The 26,335-nt window shown below is 39.6% G+C and overlaps 1 protein-coding gene and 2 long non-coding RNA genes across 12 annotated transcripts in view; 2 read left to right on the top strand and 1 right to left on the bottom strand.

Annotated features, from left to right (window-relative positions):
• The window catches only part of LOC111091313, a 32,455-nt gene extending 26,731 nt beyond the window's left edge, over window positions 1–5,724 (top strand). The window contains exon 5 of the long non-coding RNA XR_005374885.1: window positions 5,365–5,724. This is a non-coding gene — a long non-coding RNA (uncharacterized LOC111091313). The remainder of the gene's footprint in view (window positions 1–5,364) is intronic.
• The window catches only part of CACNA2D3 (calcium voltage-gated channel auxiliary subunit alpha2delta 3), a 946,725-nt gene that overhangs the window by 310,886 nt on the left and 609,504 nt on the right, over window positions 1–26,335 (bottom strand). The window lies entirely within an intron of this gene.
• LOC119864676 lies at window positions 15,403–19,635 on the top strand. The gene is made up of 3 exons (XR_005374886.1): window positions 15,403–15,472; window positions 18,105–18,714; window positions 19,153–19,635. It is a non-coding gene; the product is annotated as an uncharacterized LOC119864676 (long non-coding RNA).

Raw genomic sequence — 26,335 nt, forward strand, 5'->3', positions numbered from 1 at the left:
AGTCTGTTCAAAATGACAATAATCATGGTTTTGGGGTTAAATGGCATGAAGAGCAGGAGGGGTAAAATAGAGTTAAACTGTTCTTAGGTAGATACATTATCTGAAAAACAGTAGAAGTAATAACTTAAGGTAGATTCTAATAAATTAAGGGTAAGTGTTACAATGTCTAGGATAACACCAAAAGAAATATGTAATAATGTATAACTAGCAAGCTAATAGAGAAGAAAGCTGAAAAATAAAACAGTTTTGCCTTCTTTCAGATTAATCAACTAAGGAAGAAAAAAGAAACAAACTACAGATGGGACAAAAAAGCACGATGGTAGATAAGCTCAAATATATCTATAGTTACATGGAATATTGACATTTTTTAGTATCTCATGTGTCATGTTTTTCCTTTTGAACCTTGTAATCCAATGTAATTATAAATATCAATAATTATCTTTTAATAAATCTAATAATAAAAGAATCTATTCAATAGAAAAATATGACAATCCTATGTTATATACTGAGAATAACAGACATAGCAATGTATCAAATAAATACTAAATGAAAGGGAGAAATAGACAAATACATAGAAATGGGGGACTTTAAAACACCCCTTTGTAACTGACAAATAAGCAACCAAAGCAATCAGTAGAGACACGAAGATCTGAATATCACAATTAGCCAACTTGACCTAATTGATCTATATAGAACAGTATATCCAGCAACTGCAGAATGCATTTTGTTTACAAGTTCTCAAGATCAATAACCAAAACACATCACATGCTTGTCTATAAAGCAAGTCTAAATGTATTTGAAAGGATGAAAATCATACAGAAGCTATTCCATATTTCAGTGGAATAAGCTAAAAATCATAAAATATTAACTAGAAAATTTGGACTCCAAATTGCTTCAAAATTAAATAATCTGTTTTAAATAGCCCATGGGACAAAAACAAGTTCACAGTGAAAATTAGAAAATCGTTTTAGTATAGTGATAATGGAAATATGATATTTAAAAATGTGGGATTATCGCTAAAGGAACTAAAGGAAAACTTTAGCTTTACTTGCATATAATAAAAAAAGATGGAAGGCTGAAAATCAATGATCTAAGATCTCATTCAAACAAGCTTTTTAAAATGTCAAATTTAACCCAAAGAAAATGGAAGGAAGGAAACAACAACAAAAGAATACAGTCAATAACACAGAAAACAGGTGTATAATACCAAAAGTTGCTTCTTAAAAATCCAGTAATTGATGAATCCTTAAAAAAAATAGAATAAGAAAAAATGAGTGGAAACACACAGTTAACCACATTAAGAATGAAAAAGGGAAAGTCCTATAGATCTTATATATTTCTTTAAATGAGGGTACTTTATAAATAACTTTAGGCCAATAAGTACAAGAATTTGAGAGAAGTGGACACATTCCTTCCAAAGTACAACTTACCAAAACCGATTAAAGAAGAAATTTAAAAATTGGAATAACTTTACATCTATTAAAGTGATTGAATCTATAATGAAAAATTTTCCCTCAAAGTAAACTACAGCCCCTTGTGGTCTCAACATTAAATTCTTCCATACAATTAAGGAAGAAAGAACAATCTTACACAAAACCTCCCAGAAAAAGAAGAAACACTGCCCAACTCAATTTGGGGCCAGCATACTCGAATCAAAAATCAGAAGAAAGCTTTACAAAAAAGAAAATTTTTAGACCAGTATCTTTCCCGATCATAGATACAAAAATCTTAAAATCACAGCAAATCAAATTCAGTGAGAGATAAAAGCTTAATATATTAGAAAAAGTTGGTTTTATGCCACAAATTCAAGGTTAGTTTAACATTTGAAAATCAAACAATGTAATTCAGGGCATTAAAAGATTAAGAAGGAAAAAATAATATGGTAATTTCAAAAGATGCCAAAGCAGTACTAGGTAAAATTCAACAGCCATAGAACTAAATTCTTACCAAGCTAGGAAAAGAATAGAACTTCCCAAGCTCAAAAAGAATATGTACAAAAACAAACAGCAACCTAATACTTAATAATGAAAACACTACCATTAATGTTCACCCTGTTCATCAGCTAATCTCTGTCCTTGCAGCATTGTTCTCATGGTCCTAGCCAGGCAACGAGGTAAGGCAAAAAATAAAGGCATACTGATTTAAAAGGAGGAAATAAACTAGTCATTATTCAAACACAAAGTGGTTATGGGCACAGAAAATCAAAAAGGATATATAGATTATAACAATTAGAGTTAGTAAATGAATTTAATGAAGTCACAGGAAACAAGTCAATATAAAATATCTATTTTGTTTTCATATATTAGCACACAAAAATTAAAAGGTGTATCATTTATAGTTACAGCAAAACCTCTCAAGTATCTGGCAATAAATATATAAGAAAAGAAAAGATGTGTAAGACTTCCAACACAAAATAATATAAAATATTACAGAAAGAAAATTAATTAGGGATGAACCCAGTTCACAGATTAGAAGACTCAATACTGTAAAAATGTTCAGTTCTTAAATTGATTTTCACACTCAACTTAATTTCAAACTCAGCAGGATATTTCATAGAAATCAACAGATGGAATCCAAAATTTCTACAGAAATGTATCCTATTCGTGTGGAGAAAAATAAACTTTAATCAATTCCCAATGGATCTTAATAACAAAATTTAAAAAGAAGCTTAAAAATAAAGCTTCTAGAAGACAATATGGAGAAAATCATCTACCTTTAGGGTAGGAAAATATCTTAAATTACACATAAATATTCATTTCCATAGATATCCATAAAGGAAAAGATTGATACACTGAACTTTTTCAAAATTAAAAACTTTGTTTATGAAAAGATAGCATTCTAAGAGAAACAGAAGAAGGCACAGAGTGGGAGAAGACATTTGCAGTATGCATATCTAATATCTACAATATATAAAGAAACTATTACAAATCAATAAAAAGATAATAAATTTTTAAATGGGCAAAAAGCTTAAACAAAAACTTCACAATGGCTTCCAAATAGCTAAGCTGATAAACAGAAGTCATCACAGAAAGGTAAAAGAAAATGATGCTTAAATACTAAAACACATAAACAGAATGGCTAAAAATAAAAACGTCGGGCATATGAGATGTTGGCAGAGAAGAACTAGACCTCCCATTATTGCAATCACTCTGGAAAATTCTTTGGCAGTATCCACTAATGCCTAATATATGCATCCCTAATAAGCCAGAAATTCTACTCTCAGGTATATCCCCAACAGAAATATATATGTACCCAAATGCCCACTACAAGACGTGTGGAATAATTTTTATAGCAACATAATTTGAAATAGCTAAAATTGGAAATAACTTGTGTATCCACCTACAGAAGAGATAACTAAATATTGATATATCCATATCACAGAGTACAACATAGCAATGACAACAACAAACCACTGCCACCCACAACAACCTGGATGAATATCACACCAAAATATTGATCAAAAGAAGCCAAAAACAGAAGAGTATATACCAGAGTGGATACCAGCCAAACAGAGAAGAGTATATATACACCAGTATATAGATCAAACTAATCCAGGGTGATAGAATTCAGAAAAGTAATTACGTTTGGGGGACATAATGACTGGAAGGATGTGTGATGAGGGCAGCTCTAGGGGTTCTGGTAGATTATCTTGATGTCTATGATGTTGGTAAGAGTGGTCACTTGGTAAAAAAAAAATCATAGTTATACACTTTTGTATCTTATCACATGTAATTTTGAAACTTTCAGTATATAAGGTCATTCAAAAGTTAACTGACTGGGCTTATGTAAGATTGTATCACTAGAGGAAGTTAGGGGAAGGGCCCATGGGAACACTTTGAAATACTTGCACTTATGAGGAGTCTTTAAAAAAAGAAGTCTATTTTTTAAAAAAAAAGGAGTCTAAAATTTTTCCAAAATTCAAGGTTTTTGTTTGTTTTTGTTGTTGTTATTTTATGTTATAACAGTCTTTGTGATAATGCAGCACTGCCATCATTCTTGTTACAGTAAGTATAAATGCTCCAGAGCTAAGATACTGGCCTGGTAAGGAAAGAATCTATGGTTGTAGTATTTTTGCCATAGAAAAGTGTGAACGTATCTGGAACCTGGAAAAGTGGGGCTGAATCTCAGTAGTTCTAGGTGAGACCAACTGACCTTACCGGTTTCCACTTTCCAAGCATGGCCATTGCTCTCACCATGCAAAATCCAAATAGTCCTGGAGTATGTCAAGCCTGACAGTAGCTAAGAAGCAGGCAAAGGTGGCTCCTAAGTTTTGTCCTCTAGGTAAGCCATCCTGTAAAGATAGCTCATTTGGAAGGATCCTTGGCCTCAGAGCACAGCGTCACCCCACCACCACCCAGAGTCAGTACAATGTGCTCCTTAAAGAAAAAGCTCCAGCTTTGATGATTTTCCTTCTGAACTATAATCTTGAATAAATTAATGCCATTGCTAATCTCACCCGGATGAACAAAGGCTGTCTGCAAACAACAGCACTCTTGTTTCCTGGACTGGTGACATTAAAATATCATCTTGTCTTTCATCATCTTTGTCTTTATCTTCAGTTATTCCTGCTGTGGGATGAAAACAGCTCAAGATATTACTCCTACTGAGTCCAGGTCCTACAACATATTTCTTTCCAACCAAGAAGTTGGGGCTTTCTGCTCTCTATCCCTTGGTCCAATTGTCATAATCCACCTTAACCAACAAATCCATCCTCCTCTCCACAAAGACGATTCAAAAACTATCATCACCTATGTAAAACTTGAACAATGGCTACTTTCATTCTCCAGACATATTCATCTCATAATTACATATGATGCAATCTGGGGAGGAATGTTTAATGGAATAAACATTCACTCTGAGATTTAACTACATGAGAATAGGATTTTGAAAATAATGCTCAGAATCCTGCTAGCTTGGCCCCAGACTGGCAGGGGAATGGCTGTTTCAACTCTAATTATTTTCAACAAGTTCCTGAGTACAAACAAAACATCCCAGACCTATCCTTGATCTAGCACTTACTGCCAGGCCCGCCGTGTGCCAAGTACTTTGGCTGTATTAGCTCATCTAGTCCTCATCTCTTAAGAGGTAGGAATTATTTTTATTCACATAAAACAAACAGGTAAACTAAGGCTTGAGGTCATCCAACTAGTGAGAAGATAGGGGATTACAATTCAAGAGTCCATTATCTTAATCACACCCTGGACTCCTATATGGGTTAATGATAACCCAGAGTGGGTGGCTCCTTACCTTTCTACCAGCTATTCTTCTGTGAGGATAATGATATCTTCTTGGATCTTACTCAATTTGTTTCATTCTTCTTATTCATAAAATTGGCTTTGCCCAAACCATACATTTTCTTTGCAGAATCACACAATTCCAAAGGAATTTCAGGCCTTGAGCTTTGGCTTTGGAAAGCAGAATGCAGAACTCAAGGAGGAACTAGCTCTCACTCTTATCATCCCATTTATCATCACTTCTACCAGTGAGGGAGGAAGTGCGCGATTCTTCCTCAAGACCCAACTACCAGCAAAACAACTGCCCCTCTGGAAAAACAATTTCGTGAAATGAAATTGGAGAAATGGAAATGGGGTCATGTCTGACATTGAGCATGTGACTGGCTCTGTTCTAAGCCATTTTATTTGTCATAACATTACTATACAGTGGTGCAATAGGCAGTGTAATTCATTCTCCTTCTTCCATCCCCAATAAAGTATCCATATTTTAGCCCCTGGAATTTATGATTATGTTATGTTACATGACAAAGGGGGATTAAAGTGGCATATGTAATTAAGATTGTTAATCTGATGACCTTAAAATAGAGAAATGATTCTGAATTACCCTGCTGGACCAATGGAACCCCAATGGTCCTTTAGAGTGGAAGAGGGCATCAAATTCAGTACTATTTTATGAGGAAGACTCAGCTGACCACTCTGGCTCTGCAGATGGAAGAAGGCCATGAATTGAGAAATGTGAGAAATCTTTAGAAACTGGAAAAGAAATTATCTTTTAGAGTCTCCAGAAAGGAATACAGCCTTCCTGACCTTTTGAATTTAGCTCAATGTGATCCATGTCAGATTTCTGACCTATAGAAATTTGAGTTAAGTCACTACATTTGTGGTAATTTGTTATAACAGGTAGGTTGTACAGGTAGGTTTTATTATGATCATGATCCCTATTTTTCAGATGAAGAAATTATGACAATAATCTCTATTTTACAGATGAAATCTAAGCATTGCAGAGTCTTGCCTATCATCAACCAATTGGTAATAGAGTCAGAACCTGAACCACAGTGTTGAGAGCCCACACTCTTAGTACATTTTATCTTCCTGCCAAAGTCACTCATCCCTATTATTTCTTTCATTACAAAAGAGGTTTTGTTTAACAAGTCTAATATTTATTGTGTAAAAGGAGGGAGAAAGAAACAATTGTTTAAGATTTTATTTATTCAGGAGAGAGAGAGAGAGAGAGAGAGAGAGGAGAGAGAGAGGTAGAGACATAGGCAGAGAGAGAAGCAGGCTTCCTGTAGGACCCTGATGTAGGGCTTGGTTCTGGACCCCAGGATCACACCCTGAGTCAAAGGCAGATGCTCAACCACTGAGCCACCTAGGCATCCCAAACAATCTTTATTCAGTTTTCAGCATGCAAGTCTTTGATTGCCTTAGGTAACTTTATTCCTAAGTACTTTATTCTATTTTATGTCATTATAAATGGGATTATTGTCTTTATTTCTCTTTCACAAAGTTTGTTTTCAGTGTATAAAAACATAACTCATTTTTGTATATTGATTCTGTATCCCACAACCTTGTTGAACACACTTATTAGTTCTAACAGGATTTTGGGCAGGGGGTGGTGGAGAGTCTTGACAGTGTTCTGCATGTGAGGTCATGTCATCTATATATAGATAATTTTACTTCTTCCTGTTTTGAATTCCCTTTATTTCTTTTTCTTGCCTAACTGCTCTGGCTAGGACTTCTAGTACTGGGCTGAATAGAAGTGCTGAGAATGCACATCCTTTCTTTGTTCCTGATTCTTGAAAAATTGACACTAAGTCTTATTTAAATGTGTGGTGGTGAAGTCCTCTGAATTTGGGTGTTTCTTTTTTGGGAAGTTTTGGGTGACTGATGCAATCTCCTTACCAATTATTGGTTTGTTCAGACTTTCATGATTCAGTCTTGGTAGATTGTATCCTTCTCAGAATTCATTAATTTCTTCTAGGCTATCCACTTTGATAGATGATAACTGTTCATAGTAATGTCTTAGGATCCTTTTATTCTCCCTTTGTGGCATCAGCTATAATGCCTCCTCTTTCATTTCTTTTTTTTTTTTTTAATTTTTTTTTTTATTCATTTATGATAGTCACAGAGAGAGAGCGAGAGAGAGAGGCAGAGAGAGAAGCAGGCTCCATGCACCGGGAGCCTGATGTGGGATTCGATCCCGGATCTCCAGGATCGCGCCCTGGGCCAAAGGCAGGCGCCAAACCGCTGCGCCACCCAGGGATCCCTCCTCTTTCATTTCTGACCTTAATTTAAGTCTTCTCTCTTTTTCCTTAGTCTAATTATACAAAAATCAACTTAGTCTCAATGATTTTTTTAAATTATCTGTTTCTTTCATTTCTGCTTTAATCTTTATTATTTCTTCCCTTTTGCTAACTTTGAATTTAGTTCTTTTTTTCCTAGTTCCTTGAGGTGTCAAATTAGGTTATTTGAAATCTTTCTTCTGTTTTGAGATAAATGCCTATCACTATAAAATTCTCTCTTAATATTGCTTTTACTACCTCCCATAAGTTTTGATGTGTTGTATTTTCATTTGTCTCAAGATATTTTCTAATTTCTTTTTTGACTTCTTTGACCCACTAGTTGTTCAAAGTGTGTTTATTTTCCACACATTTGTGAATTTTCTAGTTTTCCTTCAGCTATTGATTTCTAGTTTCATTCCATTGTGGTTGGAAAAGATCCTTGTTATGATTTCAATCTTCTTAAATTTGTTGAGACTTATTCTGTGACCTGTCATGTGATTTATCCTGAAGAATGTTCCATGTGCACTTGAGAAGAATGTATGTTCTGCTAATGTGGCTATATTTAATATTCTAATTCCTGGTGAAAAATATTTGTATAAATATCTTCTGGAGTCTCTAGTCTAAATGAAGTCTTCCATTTGTATAAAGATGCTCACCATCCCCATTTCTTCCTTCTGGGCACTCACAAGGATTGTGTTTCTCAGTCTCATTCAAAGTTAGGTTGGGTCTATGTGGCTAGGTTCTGGCCAATGTAATATAAGCAGAAATGATATACCCACTTCCTAGCTGGCCAAAACCATGCCTATTTAATACTCCTCAATCTTCCTCTCTCTCGACACAATTATGGAAACCACATGTTGAAGTCAGTGTACCAACGATGGAAGGATGGATAGACACCTCCCAAAAAAACTAACGAATCTTATCACATTGGTATGTGAGAAGAAATAAAACTTGTTTTTGTAAATGTATTATACATATTATTGCAACATAGTCCAGCCTAATTTTATTAACACAAATCTCTCAACAAGACTTTTGCTTTTCCTTCGTTATGCTTATCACATTTGTTATGAAATATACCACTTGGAGTTTGCTTATTTCCTGATTCCTCAGTAACCATTGTTCACCTGTGTTATAACTGGCCAGGTGGTAATTCAGTGTCGGTACACAACTGCTCAATGAGTACTTGTTCAATGCATGAATACATGGATATTTCACAAATGAATAAATCTACTCTATGATTTTTGTCTCTCACATTTCTGTCCTTTTTTGGTGAAAAACAAAGGCATATTTTGTTTTTGGAAGACAGGATCTCTACCAGGTACTAAGCATTGGCCTTTTTTTTTTTTTTTTTTTAATAAAATTTTAAGCAGTCTGCAACTGAAGTTTAAAAATGAGGATGGGTCAGAATGAGATTTTAGGGTTGATGAATAGATGTAAACAATAGTTAAGATTGGTCTCGTCTCATCATACCAGAACTAGTGGGAAAATAAAACCATGTCTTTTCAATTGATGAAGTTAAATAAAAAGAGGAAATCTTAAGATCCAAGATTTTAGTCACCAAATTGGGCAAGGAGGAAAAAATCTGTAACTAGAAGCCAAGGTAAGCTTGTTAGGATCTCACTCCTCTACCAAGAACTGAGGTGTTGGAGGAAATTGTTGGGTCTCTTGGGATGTGGGCACTTAAATTATGCTTAACTTACACATTTGCATTTAAAAGCATTCTTCTTTAAAAAAGTTAGCTATCTATCTCTTTTCCAAATAATCCCTGCCCTCTGGCTCCTGCATACTTGGGCCAAAGCTATGGGTATTCATGTTAGGATTCCAGATTTCATGCATCTCTGCTCAATCAACATGTACCTATTATAAACAACCCAAAATCCAGTTTGGCAGTAATCCCAAGGTCTCCAATCAAAAGGATCTTATTCAATTCCATCCTTTCGAAAAAGTGTTTATTTGGGTTATTTTTCTGTCACTTTGTCTTTGGTAGGCTCTACAGAATAAGCCAAATAGCTAATAATCTAAACCTTAAAACTTGTCTAATTGAATTGAAATTTCTATATTTTATTAGATATGCAGCCTGAACAGCAGTTTGGTAGCCTGCTACCAAATTAAATAACACCTTTGTATATATAATATGATACTATCCAGCAACTTCTCATTCTCAGAGATAATAGATCAGTAAGTTGAAACAAATTATTCAGTTGCAGACCCAGAGAAGTTTCACTCGATGGTTTTATATATCCTTCAATTGAATCAAGGCAAGGAATATAAGGCCTCTGGGCTCCTTGAATTGTTTCCCATATCCCTGACTTTTGGCTTCATATAAATAATTACCTTTTCTGGATTTCACCCTTATCCATTGTCCAACATGGTAGTATTTCAAAGCTTTAAACAATGCATATCCAAAGCTTCTGTGTGGATACAGGTGGACCTGAAGTCACATATCCAAGCTTTGATTATTATAGCTGGGATCCAATTCCAATTGGAAAAAGGGAATGAAAACAGTATTTGAAGGTACCTTTCCATCAGATGAATGCTTCCTCTGATAGATAAATAGAACATACTACTCACTGTTCTCAACTCACCTCCCTGCTGAAGTCAGACAAGCAAACAAAATCTCAGGCAGCCGTATGCCCCAGAATCCTCCCGACCCCCAGCATTTTATGTACCCCACACAGTGAAATTCTTGGATAAGTTGGCCAAGGAAATTCAATATGTTAGCAAGAATCCTATGGAAAGCTGCCCTCACTCACAGGCTTTTTCATAATATGGCTTCCAGGTAAGCTTTGGAAACATTAGCCATATGTAGCATTGGGATTACAAAGAAAATTCCACAGATGAAAGACAGAGTCAGGGGTCTTTTCCAGCCAACAAACCCAATGTCAATCTTAAACTATAATGTAGGATCTCTTTCTCAAACTCTAGGTTGCTCTATGAAGCCTTTTCATAGATTGGCACAAAGATGTAGATATCTTTTGCATTGAGTCATTAGACTGATGGCATAAAAAGCCAGGGTTGACCAATTTATATGAACTTTGTCCAGAAATTAAAAGGCAATGGGCACATCCAATGAATGTAATCAACAAACTTAAATATAACATGTGGGAAACACACATGACAAGCTTCAAATCAAATCTCTCCTCTGACCTCCAAAATGCCAAGAATGTCCCCTTTAGAACTGGACTGGACCATGGCCAATTAGGTCTGAATTCACTACATATGTTTTGGGAGGTGGGACTTTTGTCTGGACTCACTCTAATGAATCATTGGGCCTTCATGGAAATGCTCTAACTATAAAAATTTTCAGGAAGTTGTTGGTTCTTGCCTTCTTTCACTTGTTACCCCTTAATACACCTTCTATGCATTACTTAGATTAAGGACTTTGTAAAGGAGGTCTTTGTAAGAGAAATAACTCAGGCAACAGTGCAGCAGAGCATGAAATCCCAATCTGGATGGTTGGCTGCTTTGTAAAATGTGACCGAGAATGGAGAAGCCAAAAACGGAGGTAGGGAACAGAGTGATGGAGCTCACAGTAGCTGATGGAAAGCTTCCCAACCATATCATGACAGTTGGCCTGTGCAGGGTTCTGAATGAAATCCATTATGTTGCCCACAGAGCATGGGATTCTGGCATAGTCTGTGCAAAAATGTTTCCCTCTGTGTGCTGTAAAAGTTATCAAAGCCTCCCACTGCTCTTCACCCTGAGAATGAAGGTCTAAAGCTGGAGAGCTTCAGTTCTCACAGTGCCCCCAATAAAGAGTTACAGGATCATTTTTAAAGGCAAGCAATTGTACAGCACTTTAGGTAAAGGTACAGTCTCCAGAGGCATTGCCACTCAAGGGCAAGTTGGTCTCAATGGCAACCTGCTATGGATTATGGGTGATTAATAACTAATGAAAGTCAAAGAACCTGAATCTGAGAATATTTTAAATAAATACACATTCTAATCCTACTACTAATAATGTCACCGCACCCACTTGTATTCTAAAGGATTCAGGAATTCCTGAATGGAAGGGAAAGAGGTAACTGCGTAATGCTAGGCAAGCATTGGTACATGTAAAACATGGCAACATCATGCATTACTTATTTCATGCTGAACAAGGTTGTTGAGATCTGCCAATATTTGGAGAACAAAAATGTCATTTTAGGGGGTGAGGCACCCTATGCCAACCATCTGTTGAAATGTTAGTTTCAGGAACAGAACCAGTACATAGCTTTATCCAAACTCCAGTTTAGCTGAAGAAAATGGAGGATACTATCTCCTTGTGTCAAAAGTTGGCTTTGTTGGATAAAATGAAGTAAGGCATTGCCGGGTCTTCCTGGACATGCTTCTAGTGAAAAAGATACTGGATCATGAAAGAACTGGACTTAAATGCAGGAATGAGGATCTAGTTCATTTAGCTTTACAGTATGTGAACATGAGGGTGCCTAAAACACATGAATGAGCTAGTAGTGGTGCTATCGCACAAAAGGCAGAGAGTCCAGAGCCGATCAGTCTATTCTTGTATGAGGATTGCGCGATGGGAAAAGAAGCCATGGTTCCTCATAGAGGATGAACCTCAGTATCACTGAAGTGCTTATTCGGGTATGAACAAAGCTATGGTCTTCAGGTACAAATCTTCACACCAAATCGCAAGCTCATTAAGTTGGGATCAGCACATTATTCAAAGCAACTTACATTCTAACCAGGAAGATGCCTTATTATTTTACAAATTATATCAGATAATCTAAACAAGGTTAAGGCAAAGGTTTTGGTTACAGAAACAATTAGGGGGGAGGCTCCAACTGTTGAATGAAATAATGATCCTGTGCTAAAATACTCATCATAGAGACTGGTCATCAGTGAGAAAAGACACTGTTAGTGTGCTCTCTGAAACTCCTGAGTTCATTTTTTTTTTTTTTAACTATGCAGTCATCACTCCCTCAAAACACACACACACACACACACACGCAAATAATGGCAACAAAACTTGTGAGAATTCCCTGCAGTGCTGGCTCTATCACTAGGGGTGGAAAAAGATGACGTTATCGTGCCCCAGGAACAGGGATCGGGGTCTACAGAGAAGCTACCTTGCAACTCAAATTCAAGAACAGAATTCCTAAGACACTGATACAAACAATTACACTTGGCCACACTAAGAGCTAACTGCCTGGAGAAAGGAAATGACTCTTGGAGAAAGAGAAAGGAAGGACTTAAAATAAGGCCAAAGAGTTAAAATAAAAATGGTAAAGTGTGACTATTTACTACTTCCAGACAGTGAGTATTCAGGACATTTGAAATACTGCACCAATTAAAAACAATGAGCTCAATCTTTTGATGACTGAGCCACTTTTAGAAATAGGAAGAAGTACCCATGAGGTTGGCAGTTCAGGAGCTGTGCCAGCGACACTCAGAGGGGCCCTTGTAGCCCTGTGTTCGGAAGGGTGCGGGACGCAGTGAGACCCCACTGGGAATGTCCATTGCTTTGACTCCAATTCACTCTCCACTGTCCACAGGGATCTCTCCCCTTGAAATAGTCTTCCACGCAGTTCAAAGAAATAGAAGTTTCTGGGGTGGGGCTGGTGGGGAGAACTGCCATGCACTTCAACAACAAGTGGATTTGGATCATTTCTTTCCAGATTTTAAACAATGGGAAGGGAGTCCCACATTTGGGTCACTGCCTTACATTAGGTGAGTTATGTTTGTGTCTCTTGGCCTAACTACCTCTCGTTAAAAAGATTGTACCCCAGTACAACTATGTGCTATTTCTGATCACCAACATCTGGGTGATCAGAAAGACTGTTTCTACTAAGTCCAAAAAAGGAAATGACTAGCTCAACAAATTTTTATCAAGACACACAGCCCACAGAGATCACCAATCCTGCAGGAAGCCACAGGGGGAAAGGCGAAAACCCATTCAGGTATCAAAAATTAGGCAAAAATAAAGAAATGGAAACTATTTACAGAGAGGAGATCCAGCATCTCCGCCATCCCCTCACCAGCCCCCCCCCCCCCCCCCGAAGATTTTAGCTGTCCTTACAAGTCAGTTAAAAATGTTTAAGGAACGGACTGCAGCATTTCTAATGCGGCTGTCACACTACATTTAATGCAGAAAAGATGTATTTTTAAATGATCCGGTTACTCCGAGGGCTTTGGCTTATAAAAAGCCTTTTTTATTGAGATTCTAAATTCCAGTCTGAATAACCTTTCAATTTGTTCCAGTAATTTTTCCCCTCCTGCATTTGCATTGGCAATACAGCTGGAGTCATTTCAAAGCCCAGGCCCTGAGCACTGAGCCTTTTGTACCCAGTCTCCCCCTTCAGCATAGACTGTGGGTGCCAGATTTGACATTTCTATGAAGCTGTTTGCACAAGAAAAACCATTTACTTTTCAAAGATCAAGATTAAAGTGAGCTTAGGAAAAGAAAGAGAGAATGTAGTATTTTTCATTACTCTAGTGATTACCTGGGGGCTGAGGTAGGGATTTGGACAATGAATTAAGTCACTTCAAGATTTCTGGAGTAGTTAAAAGTGCTGCAAACAAATGTGGCTCTTGGTTAATAACTCTGTCTACACCCCAAAGCCCATGTTTATCTCTAACCATCACTTCCCTTTGGACTCTATTTTGAGCCTCCGACTGGAACATTTTCCAGCTTGAGGGACACTCATGACAAAATTTCAGTGTGGAGATATGTACAACATGTGAACACCACCACTTTTTATGTGGCATCTTCTTCCTAGATATCAACAGAAAAAAGAGACCCTTGCAAAAATGGGAACATTGTGCAGGGATTCTTGGTAATTCCAAAAGAAACCTGGTAGGAGGATAACAAATGTGGATCAAAGCACTATCCCATACCCAGCACAGAAATAGTTTTGTCCAGCTTTTTTTTTTTTTTTAATCTGAGTAATAGGCCACCATTCCAATTGTGGGGACACTAGGTATTTTGAAGAAAACAATACTACTCGAGAATCTGGAAACTACTTGTGCATTTATTTTGTTGGAATAGAGTTAGTCCTATAAGATTCTTAATGGTAAATTCTAGCCCCCCAAATGAATCTTGTGTAGATGGCCTTGAACAAGGCAAACTTCATGGTAAAACTTTTAAATGACCTTTTATAGGGAATGAACTTCTCAACATGTGTTCACATCGTTTTGTTGTTGTTGTTTTAAAGATTTCACCCATTCACTCATGAGAGACACACAGAGAGGCAGAGACATGGGCAGAGGGAGAAGCAGGCTCCCTGCAGGGAGCCCGATGCAGGACTCTATCTCAGATCCCAGGATCAGGCCCTGAGTCGACGGCAGACGCTCAACTGCTCGACCACTGAGGCACCCAGGTGTCCCCGTATTCACATCTTTTAAGCACATGTTCTGAACAGGAGCTAGGTATGCTGGGTACAGAGAGAATGGGGAAGCCCAGTAGAATTCCTACAGTTTCTTGCAAACAACTTTTGGCTTCTTGTAGTTAGTAGGGCTCATTTTATTTTCATTAAGATCACTAGTTTTCAAAACCTTAACATAACCAGCTTCTCATGTAATTTGTTTTTGACCCATTCTTTTTAGCAGAAGCTAACATTTACAGAATATTTTTACATGTGATTGACATGAATTATTTTATTAAATACTCACATGATCTATAAGGCATATATTATAGCTATTCCCATTTTATAGATGAAGGCTAGAGTAGTTAATTTGCCCAAGGCCATAGAGGTAGAAAAATGGTGCAGTCAATATTTAAAGACCGCATAATTCTCAAAGTGTGTTCGTAATCAATTTGTCTCTCTGGCCCATCTATATACAGAATACTTTATTCTTTCTTTTACTTTTTTTTTTAATAGCTTTTGACATTGTTGCATTGCTTTTACATTTTTTTTAAATTACTATTGAAGCATAATTGACATATAGTGTTATATTAGTTTCAGGTGTATGGCATATTGATTCAACAATTCTGTGTATGACTCAGTGATCACTGTGGTAAGTGTAATCATGATACAACATTATTACAATTTTATTGATTATATTTCCTATGTTGTCCTTTTCATCCACATGATCTATTTATAACTAAAAGTTTGTACACCTTAATCCTCTTTATCTCTGATCCACTTTTGACTATCAGATGATCTTTTTTTGATGGACTGTACTTATTTTTGTTGGTAGAAATAAAGACAATGTATAGGACCAGAGAGAATTTTTAAGGCCTACAAAGAAATTTCAGTTCAGTTGCCAAAAAGGCACTATGAAAAGATTCTGACTTCTTTTCACCGTGGCCCAGTTCCATTTAAATCCAGAACAGAGAATCCTGCTGCCTCTGCCTTTAGAATTGACAGCTCATACCTTTGAGAACTTGCTGTGACTTTGTGGGAGGCAATTCAACAGCTAAGGGCTAGAGTTCTGGAGTCCACTGGCTTGGTGTTAGGATCACATTCTTCCACCGACCAGTTGTGAAACCTCGGACCAGCGACTTTCCAACCCTATTTAAGGGGCTGCTGATAGTACCTACCTCACTGGGCTGCTATAAGAATCATGTGAGACAACTCACAGAAAGCACTTGTCATAAAACCCAACATCCCCTATAAAGTCCATTACATCAAAATTTAATCTTCTTTTAACTATTTGCCATTCTTCTACCAACTGGTTAGCCAACGTTTCATAAATTATAAAACACTAAGGGTATAACCATGTGTATCGGAAAAAAATAAAGCCCCGCATCTTAACTGTTATTTATTTGAGGCATTCTGTGGAGCAGTGCTGCCCAATAGAACTTTCTGGAATGAGGAAAACATTATATATTGGGCTAATGTGATTACCATGAACTAAATATAACTACTGAATGCTTGAAATGTGGCCAGTGTGATTGAGGAACTAACTTTTGAATTTTCTTTAATTTTAATGAACTTAAATGTGAACTTAAGTACCCATATACGGCTCACAGCCACCAAACTGGACAGTACAGTCAGCCTGGGAGTGTGCAAAAACAGGCTGAAGAGCACAAATCAACAAAGAAAAAACATTAGTGGGAAAAACCACGTTTGGACAAGAATGACTGCTTAGCACTCACCCAGCAAACATTTGAGGGGACATAAGGGATTGGGCAGCTGAAGGTGACAAGCTATGTGAGTCAGGACAAATCTGAACCTCATTCCCCAGTACCCCCCATCCCCTGTTGCCCCAACTATGATTAGTTGGTACAGGGAGATCATAAAGACTAGGAAAGGGTTCTGCTCCTTAAGGAGCATGCCTGTGTCACACACAGGTGAGGAACACGCAAGCTTCCCCATAAACACACAATTTAACATCATGGCTAATGTGATGCTTTTGGTTGGCCCGTTTGTGGTCATCCATTCAACTAGGGCCTAAAGTATCTCATAAAGCACCCTTGTTGTGGGGTGGGACTTACAAGGATAGAGCAATAGCTAAATTAACATGACTTAGCACATGCTAAGGCCCTTTCATACATCTCCTCCTCATTTAATCTCCTAGCAATCCAGGATGAAATCAGTATTATAATTTGCATTTTACGTAGACTATAAACTGAGGCATGGAGTGGTTGGTTAGTAACTCAGCCAAAGGCACACAGCAGGCACATCAAATCCGGCTCGATAAAGTCTCCATTCAGAAGAAGTACTCCTGAGAACCACACCAATAAATGGAGTATGGCTTAGAACAGAATGCTACTAGCCTAATAGGGAAGGTAGGTCAGACACAAGACAAGGTAGAAAGTGGTACATATGTTGTCAGGGGGAATAAGAGAAGAGGTCACAAGGAAATGGCTTCTGGGCAGTTTGGATGTAGAGCATGTGGCTAAGTGAGTTAAGCAAGTCATTTTCCAGAAGAGGGAAAGGCTTTGATTCATCATGACAAGATTGGGACACTCTCTGCCCCATTAGAGGAAGCACTCATGTACCTTCATGCCTCTGCACCTTTCTTCCTCATCCTCCAGCATCCTGACTCATCCTCCCCCTCCTTTAGGTCCTTTTCTGCCTGTGGCTTCTCCCCAGCACCCTACCACTCTCTGGCACTCTCAGAAACTGGCTGGTTATGGGGTCAATAGGAAGGAACAAAATTTCAAAACTGGACACCAGACACCACCAGCTACTTATGGCTTGTTCCAGGTACTTGCTCACACCCTTGGGTTTTGTCATTCCTTGATGCCTTTGTCTTACTTTTATCTTAAGTCTTTTGGGCAGGTTCAGTGTCTGCTGTTGTCTCTAGGAAGCACGCTGTCAGTATTTAGTAACTGCTAAATAATAATAGTAAGCACAGCCTTCTTACCCAAATGCTTCCTCTGGTTTCATTAGTCTTCAATATCAAACCCTCGCTGAGCTGCCTGCATTTATGAGGTTGTTAGTGATTTGTGCAACTCTCTAGCCCATGCATCCTTGTACTTGCATAAACGGTTATATTTGGAGGAAAAACCAGTGGCCTGCCTATATTTGGGAAGAGAATATATGCAGGCCACTGCCTGGGTACCAATTTATAAAATGCATCATAAGAGATAAAAAGTCTTAGGCAAATGTATTTATCATCTCTATGCTGTTAACATTTTTCCCAGTCACATTGCATCTCACTCCCCAAATGTTCTAATCATGTTTTATTCTGACTGTAGGAATTCTGCTCACTTGAACGTTTTCATCTCTTCAAAGACAACGGCAAGCAGGAGGCAGAAATTCTGTTTTAATCCTCTGCTTGCCCTCCCGAATGTCAAGTATTTGTGTTCAGCATTTTCGAAATCAATAGGGACCAAAAACATATCACAGTGAATATCAGATCATTCGGAGCAGAATATTAAACATGTCTTAATGTTTTTCTACGGCAACTTTTAAGCACAGGACGGGCCACAGAGAGAGCTGAAAGTTTATGAAAACAGACAGTGCTTGCTGTATTCTATTTCCCTTTGTCTGGAAGCCAGTTCTTTTGAAGGAGTTCAAAGGAAAACAGGATCGTGATTCATCTTCTAAACAAACAACATCATCCCTGTGTGTCAATAAGTGAACCTTTCCCCCAGCTCCTGATGTCCAAACCCCTGCTCCCCCAATTTGCCACTCACATTCCCGAATCTGCTCCCTGGTTACAAATCCGCTATTGTTGGCATTTCATTCTACAGCCACAGGCAGTTTCCTGGGAAGCACCGCAAGGAATCAATTGTCGCTACACTCTAACAATAGCTCGAAAATATTGTTATTTGGATTGTCCACAGTCGGTTGTCTTAAATGAAGGTAAGGAACGAGCAACAGCAGCAACAGCAGAGTGAAAAGGGGCAATGTGCATTACTTTCTGTTTGTGGAAAGTGTTGCTAAGATAACATATTGGGTGTAATTTAGAAAATAAGAATGAACAACAGGCCAACAAATGCCGATCCCTATGCCCATCAGTGAAATGCGACTCTGGAAGGAAAAAAAACTAAGTCTGGCTAAGAGAAAAAGGAATTAGCTGCTCCATCTTCAAGATATTTAGCAAACACCCTTCCCTCTCCCCTCCCCCACTCCCCTCTCAGCAGTGGCTTTGGCATCCTTTAAAACGGGTGATTTGAATTCATGGAAGGTAGTTAGGAAAGGACCAGAAGTATCTTGCCTACAGCACTCTTGCTCTGACTCTCTCTCTCTGGAATGCATGAAAAATAAGTTAAGTGTGCGTACTGTTCCACTCCCTTCCAGGCCAGAGGAGAGGGGGCACCTTGCAGCCAGGGACGGGAAAAGCAGGAAAGAGAAGAGGCCAAGAAAGGGTAGCAAACAGGCATGACTGTGAGCAGACTTTCCGTGCAGACGGTCGGAGGGAGACTTTTCTCCACAAGCTCAGAATCTTTCCTTGTGCCTCAAAACTGGAGAGATTAGGAACTGCTGATGCTACTGCTACCAAGAGCCCACCTTGGAATGCAGGCCTGCTTTGAGGAAATTCCACAGAGGTCAAGAACCTCCTGGAAGCACGCAGATTCTTATTCCTCTTCTGAGTCTCAGGGGGGTATTAACCGAGGATGCCATGGGACCAGGCTCTTGCAAGAGGCACCCCCACCCTCCAAAATCAGAGCATCTCTCTCTTGTGAGGCTGTCTGTTCCCCCAAGTCCATGGTCTAAGCCCAGTCCTGAGGAGAGTGTGAGAAAGGGACTGCACTGGCCAATAAAGCTTAACCACTTAGTCACCAGGCCCAAGAAATGGTCTCCTGACATTCTTTTATGGTTCCACATACTTGTAAAGGCAGAAAGGGAGCACGAGAAGAGCTACACGTGACCATGCCACCCAACCGCCCTCCCAGAGTGTACTCTTACTCTCCCTGCGGTCTCATCACCCACCTGCCTTCTCCGAGAGAGCTCCACTGAGAGGAAGGCAGTCACACCACACACAAGCTTCACAGGGACACAGACCCGAGTTTGAAGAAGCTTCTCTGAGGCAGAGGGTCTCACACTTCATTGTGGATAATAATTATCATCATGGATACTTGTTAAAATACAGACATGTGGGGACTGAGCCCAGACAGAGTTAGAAGCTTTAGAGGATGGGGCCCGGAACCTGACTATTGTAAAGAGACTGCAGGAGACTCCAAAGCCAGGAGGCCTCGAGTCACAAGTTCAGGAACACTTTCTCCTTAGCACGCTCCCCAAGCAAAAGCCTGTGGACATTCTTGGACCTGTAGGAAACAGGCCAAGAGATAACAGAAAGTAAGAAAGGATGCTTTTTTAACATAATACTGCCAGCTTATTTAAGAGACCACACTCATTTCAGCATCCTTTAAGATGTCATCTGGAGGGGAACCTGGGTGGCTCAGTCACTTAACCAGCTGCCTTGGGCTCGGGTCATGATCCTGGGGCCCTGGGATCAAGCCCCAAGTCGGGCTCCCCGCTCAGCAAAAAGCCTGCCTCTCCCTCTCCCTTTGCTGCTTCCCATGTTTGTGTAATCTCTCTCTCTCTCTCTCTCTCTCTCTCTCTGTCAAATAAATACATAAAATGTCATCTGGAGAGTTTAGTCATGGGAGGAGAACTGGGGTCTTCTGTGAAGCAGAAGAATAGAAGACATGGTCTGCCCAGTGATGTGTTGATGGTTAGTGCACAACCAGCCACAGGCTGGATGAATCCTACCAGAGAAACAAAACCCTTCTCCCAAGAGACAACCTATGGAAAAGCAAACAACGGGAATTCCCAAATCAGTCGATGAAGGAAGACAAATGCATTTCCATGCTTTGCTGATAGCATCGAGCCTCATAGGCTTTGAAAAGGCTTCCTCCCTGTCAGTACAGCCAAAGTGGACTCCTCGCTGGTCACACAGAACATCACTGCTCCCCAGGTAGGGATCTTCTCACCAATCATCCCAGGACAAAATGTGAAGGCTACAATGAACTTGGGGAGGGACTGGCCCAAAGCACAGATAACACCAGTCATTATTTATAAAGTTACAGCTGTCAGCAGCTATAATTGAGGCTACTAAGAAGATTTTATCTGAACTTGGGGACCACCTGTGAACTTGGGGAGGGACTGGCCCACCTGTGAACTTGGGGAGGGACTGGCCCAAAGCACAGATAACACCAGTCATTATTTATAAAGTTACAGCTGTCAGCAGCTATAATTGAGGCTACTAAGAAGATTTTATCTGATTATATGATGGAGTTACTAGAAGAAGCCAGGGCACAGAGATTTGAGAAGAAGCAGGAGAGGAATCAAATCAGAGAGAAAAATAACAATCAGGAACACACCAGCTCTTCGACCTTGGCCAGCCCTCCCACCTCTCTCCCCAGCCCCTTGGACCATGCAGGGACACAGTGAAGAGAGAAAAGAGAAAGAGAGGCATAAATATGAGGAAATAGGAAAGCAAGTTGTCCTTTCAGGAGTGAGCATCAGCCAAAGCAGAAGCCATAATGAAAATTAGTTGATCACCTGACTCACCAAAAGTTTTAAATGTCGACATGGCAAAAGCCACTATCATGAAGATCAGAAGGCAAATAAAGAAGTGAAGAAAATATTTGTGGGTGATGGCAAAAGTTAATCACCTTATATAAAAAGGCCTCTTACAAACCAATAAGGAAAAAGATGAATTCCTTAATTTGAAACAAAAGGAAGCACAGGCCCCAGTAAGTCGTTCACAGAGAAGGAAATACAAATGACAATATGAAATCTTATTAGTAATTAAAAGAATTGCAAAAAAAAAAAAAAAGGCAATTCCATTTATTTTGCAATTGATCACCTAAGGTATTTTATTTTTAACAGCTTTATTGTCATACAGATGATATCCGAAGAACTGCCTATATTTCATACATACAATTTGTTGAGTTTGAACATTTGCAAACACCCAAGGTACCATCACTATCATTAAGGTAATAGACAAGCCCAACAGCTGAACGTTTTTCAAGCTCATCTCAACCCTGAGCTCGCAGGTGATGGGAAGGTGACACCAGCACATGGCCAGTGGACACATGTAGTGTTTGGGCTCTCTCTTTTTTTTTTTTTTTTCTTTTTTTGGAGAAATGCCTTTCTTTATTCATATTTATTTATTTATTTATTTAAATTGTATATATTTTTAAAGAACTTATTAAACTCAACAGCAAAGAAACAAACAATCCAATCATGAAATGGGCAAAAGATATGAACAGAAATTTCACCAAAGAAGACAGACATGGCCCAGTCTATCACTGAAATTATGTTTTTACGAACTATTGCATCACATGACAAAGTGGTAATGATGCAATAGAAAAGAAAGAGTGGTCAAAATGCAAAATGATTGTAAAGATGGTAGGACTTTCATTTTGTGACAAACATGCATGGGAAAAAGGCTGGGACAACTACATCAGGAATTTGGCCATGTGTTCTCTAGGAAGAGAATGTTCATAGAAAAATTTGTTTTTCTCATATTTTTGTCATTTTTTAGAACAAAAATAATACGGCAAAGCTGTAAAAATACACCAAGAAAGAGAAAGGAGTGGAATTGTCATGCAGCGGCGGAGTAGGGGGTTGCAGAACAGATCCTCTCAAAGGGAAGGGACCTCAACTCAGCTAGCTGAGTCTCAGATTATTTCTCAGAGCAGCTCCTTGCGTCTGAATTTTGGCACTTTGGGTGTGTGGACCACAAAGCATCCTCTAGCTGTCTTGTCACAGGACCTGGGTGGTGGGCCCCCTATATCCTTTTGTTAATGGGTCCTGTCGTCACCAAATGCCAACAGGTGGAGCAGCTAGTTGATGAGAACCCATCACAGTCCAAGGAAAATGGGCAAAATAATAATAGTGCACAGTCTTCCTTAAAGTTAAATGCATTCAATTCAGAGGACCGTCTTTTATTCTGAGATAATATACTGCCTATACTTTAGTATTAAATGTCCCTTCTCTGTGAGATAATAGAGAGTTGATAATGGTTGTTTTATTTTGTTTTTCTTAACATCCTGACCAAGCACAATAAAGATGTTCCAACCCCATGCTACTGCATATTTTTTTTCTTCTGATATTTTATTGGTCCATGAAATCCAGATATCTGGCAGCCAACTCGTCGACCTATAAGCCCTAATTAAAAAGAATTGGCAATTTCATTTGTGGGAACAAAACCTAAATGGCTTTTTTCTTCAGGCCCTTGCTGGGTAAATTCTCAGCAGAGGATGATAGATAACCACGTTAGAGTTTAACGGTTTGGCTGGGCAGAGACATCTGTAAAATAAGAGTAACTCTTTCCAAAACGACTGCTAGAGACATGCAAATCCGCCTGCAAAATGAAAGGAACTGGTAACTGGGCTGCAGCCCATCCTGGCTGTTGGAGATTTGAAACAGGTAATTGGGCTGGAGTCCATCCTGCTTGTTGATGGGCTGTGTCCAGAGAGCTGAGGGCTATGAGTTTCTTTCTTTGTCTGGGGAGGGGTGGTGGTATGAGTTTCTAAGAAAGTCTGGGAAGTACCATTGTGTTGATGGAAGCTTCTTTAAAAAAAAAAAAAAAAAAGATTTTTATCTATTTATCTGAGACAGAGAGAGAGCACACACAGACGGGGGAGGGGTAAAAGGAGAGGAAGAGAGAGAAGCAGACTCCCTGCTGAGTAGGGAGCCCTGATGCAGGACTCAACCCCAGGACCCTGAGACCATGACCTGAGCTGAAGGCAGACACTTAACTGACCGAGCCACAGAGGTGCCCTGATGGAAGCTTGCTTGTAACCACTGTCTAAAGAGCCACCTGGCTGACCAGGGGAAAAGGAGGCAGGGAACTTGGGAGTCTCAGTACCTATATCTGCATCTGGCATCCCTGCTTGCTCCACAGGCAGGGTGCCTAGCAGTGCAGCAGGACATGGGAAAGGGGGATGTGTGAGCTGGCCTTCTCTCAGAATGCGCTCCTCACTAGACAAGTTCGCTTAGGAGAAATTCTTAGAGCAGGGGGTGGGGGAACAAATCTGTACACGGCATCAATAGAAATTAATATTACTAACTTAGCTAGCTATCAGCTGTTTGTGATGAATGGCATCATGGTGACTTGTGGGATGTTCACAGAGTCAAAAGATGCAGAGAGCTTGCTGAAGACCTCCACTGAATTCATACTTAAAAGTCAGCTCTTGAAGCTAGGAAAAAAAAAAAAAAAAGCTGCCAATGTGAGCACTTTACTAAGTACATTGTAAATAAATTAAAACTATGTCCTTCTGGCAAAGGCAGCCGCACCCCCACTTGCACAGACCCTAGAGCTGGCCCTTCTCCATGCCACTGAAGTCTGAAGGAATTCAGCATTTGCTCATTTTCATGTTAATAAACTAAGGACTTTGAGCTAGAGATTACTATAATTACTTTTCTTTCTAAGCTGTCTGCTGAGAATACACTTTCGGCACCTTCCCCTGGTGCTCTGATAACCTCTTCCCAGCGAGGCGAGCTAATATGGCCAGGCCTCCATCACACAGCCCCCCCCAACCCCCCTTCTTGCTGAACTGAACGCTGCCGCCATGTGTGACTGGAAGCTAATCAAGTGAACCCCCTGCAATATGTTCCTTTGCTGATTATACACATTGGGCTATTTATGTGGCATCCTGGAGCCAATGGGAAGTCACCTGGCAGCAAAAGTGACCAGCTGCTGCCGAAATCTGGACGGGATACCCCGGGGAGGGGACGGGGAGAGTCAGTCCAGAGTGGGACCACGCTTTTAGCTGACAGGGAGGCTATTGCTGTGGCCCGCAATGGATATTTCAAAGACAGGTACAGCTCTGTCAGGGTGCAGTTTCATTTTCCTTCATTTAGGGGTCAGCCATATAGGGCTGGAGAGGGATCTGGATGGTTGGGACCCAGGTGTCTCTTTTCTAAGAAGTGACAGAGTCGACCCCATTAGGGGCGGGGGCTACCATGTTTATAGAGTCATTTATTTATTTTTATTTATTTTTTTAAAAGATTTTATTTATTTATTCATGAGAGAGAGAGAGAGAGAGAGAGAGGCAGAGACACAGTCAGAGGGAGAAGCAGGCTCCCCGCAGGGAGCCCGACGCGGGACTTGATCCTGGGCCTCCAGGATCACACCCTGGGCTTAAGGCTGCGCCAAACCACTGAACCACCCGGGCTGCCCTAGGGTCATCTTTAAACACACCAAACAAACTAGAGAAAAGCTTAATTGACAAGCTTTATACTTCCTTGCCATTTGCAGACCACAAAATACCATAAAATATAACCAGTTATCAAGTGAGCAGGAAAGGCAACCTCTCAACTGAGCGGAGCTTTGCTGCATTATCCCTAAAAGGTAACCTTCCTTTTTTTAAAAAAAGATTTATTTATTCATGAGAGATGCAAGACTGAGAAAGAGAGGCAGAGACACAGGCAGAGACACAGGCAGAGGGAGAAGCAGGCTCATCACAGGGAGCCCAATATAGGACTCGATCCTGGATCCCGGGATCATGACAAGAGTCGGAGGGCACTCAACCGCTGAGCCAACCAGGCGTCCCTAAAAGGTAACCTTCAGGAGACTCGTCTGAATCCTTCTAGAGGCAGTTTAAGTTTTTCCCCCTCTTATTATAGACACAATGGAAATGAAAAAGCAAGACAAATCAAACAAAACAATACAAAATCTACTCCTCGGGCCCTAATAAATGATATGTATGAAGTCATATTATCCTAATTTTCCGTTTGATTTCTCAGCATTCACATTTGTTCCTCAATTAGATCTAATTCTGCTATCAAATCACAAGCTGCCTGAAGGAAAAGAATATTTGGTCTAATTAACTGCCCCTAAAACAATGACTATTCATCACTAACACCACTAGCCAGGGGACCTGCTCCATGGAATGTGTGCTCAAAATGAGCTATTGGCACAAATGCAATGATAAGAGTGATGGGGGTGATGACGTTTACTATGTGTTGGACCCTGTTTGGAGCACATGGATTCATCAGTGACTAAGCTAGAAAGACCTCCATCCCTATGATGCTAACATTCTATGGGACAGGAATAAACAACAAACCTGTCAAATAAGTAAATAAATGGTGTATGTGAGTAGGTATGTGAGACCTACATACACCATAGTATGTGAGAAGGTAATATCTCAAAAGCTATGCGGGAAAAAAAACTAAAACAAATTAAGAGAAGTTATTGAAGCAGACTCAGTGGAGAGATGTAATTTTTCTTAAAGATTTTATTTATTCATGAGAGATACACAGAGAGGCAGAGACATAGGCAGAGGGAGAAGCAGGCTCCCTGCAGGGAGCCCGATGTGGTACTCTATCCCAGGATCCCGGGATCCGACCTGAGCCAAAGGCAGACGCTCAACCACTGAGACACCCAGATGCCCCGAGAGATGCAGTTTTAAATAGGCTTTATCGAGATAGGAACATCTGGGCAAAGACTTAAAGGAGGTGAGAAAGTTAGCTGTGCACATATCTGAAAGGAAAGTATCCCAGGCAGAGAGAACAGCCAGTGCAA

The sequence above is a fragment of the Canis lupus genome, chromosome 20 (genome assembly GCF_011100685.1).
Source record: "Canis lupus familiaris isolate Mischka breed German Shepherd chromosome 20, alternate assembly UU_Cfam_GSD_1.0, whole genome shotgun sequence".
NCBI lineage: Eukaryota > Metazoa > Chordata > Mammalia > Carnivora > Canidae > Canis > Canis lupus.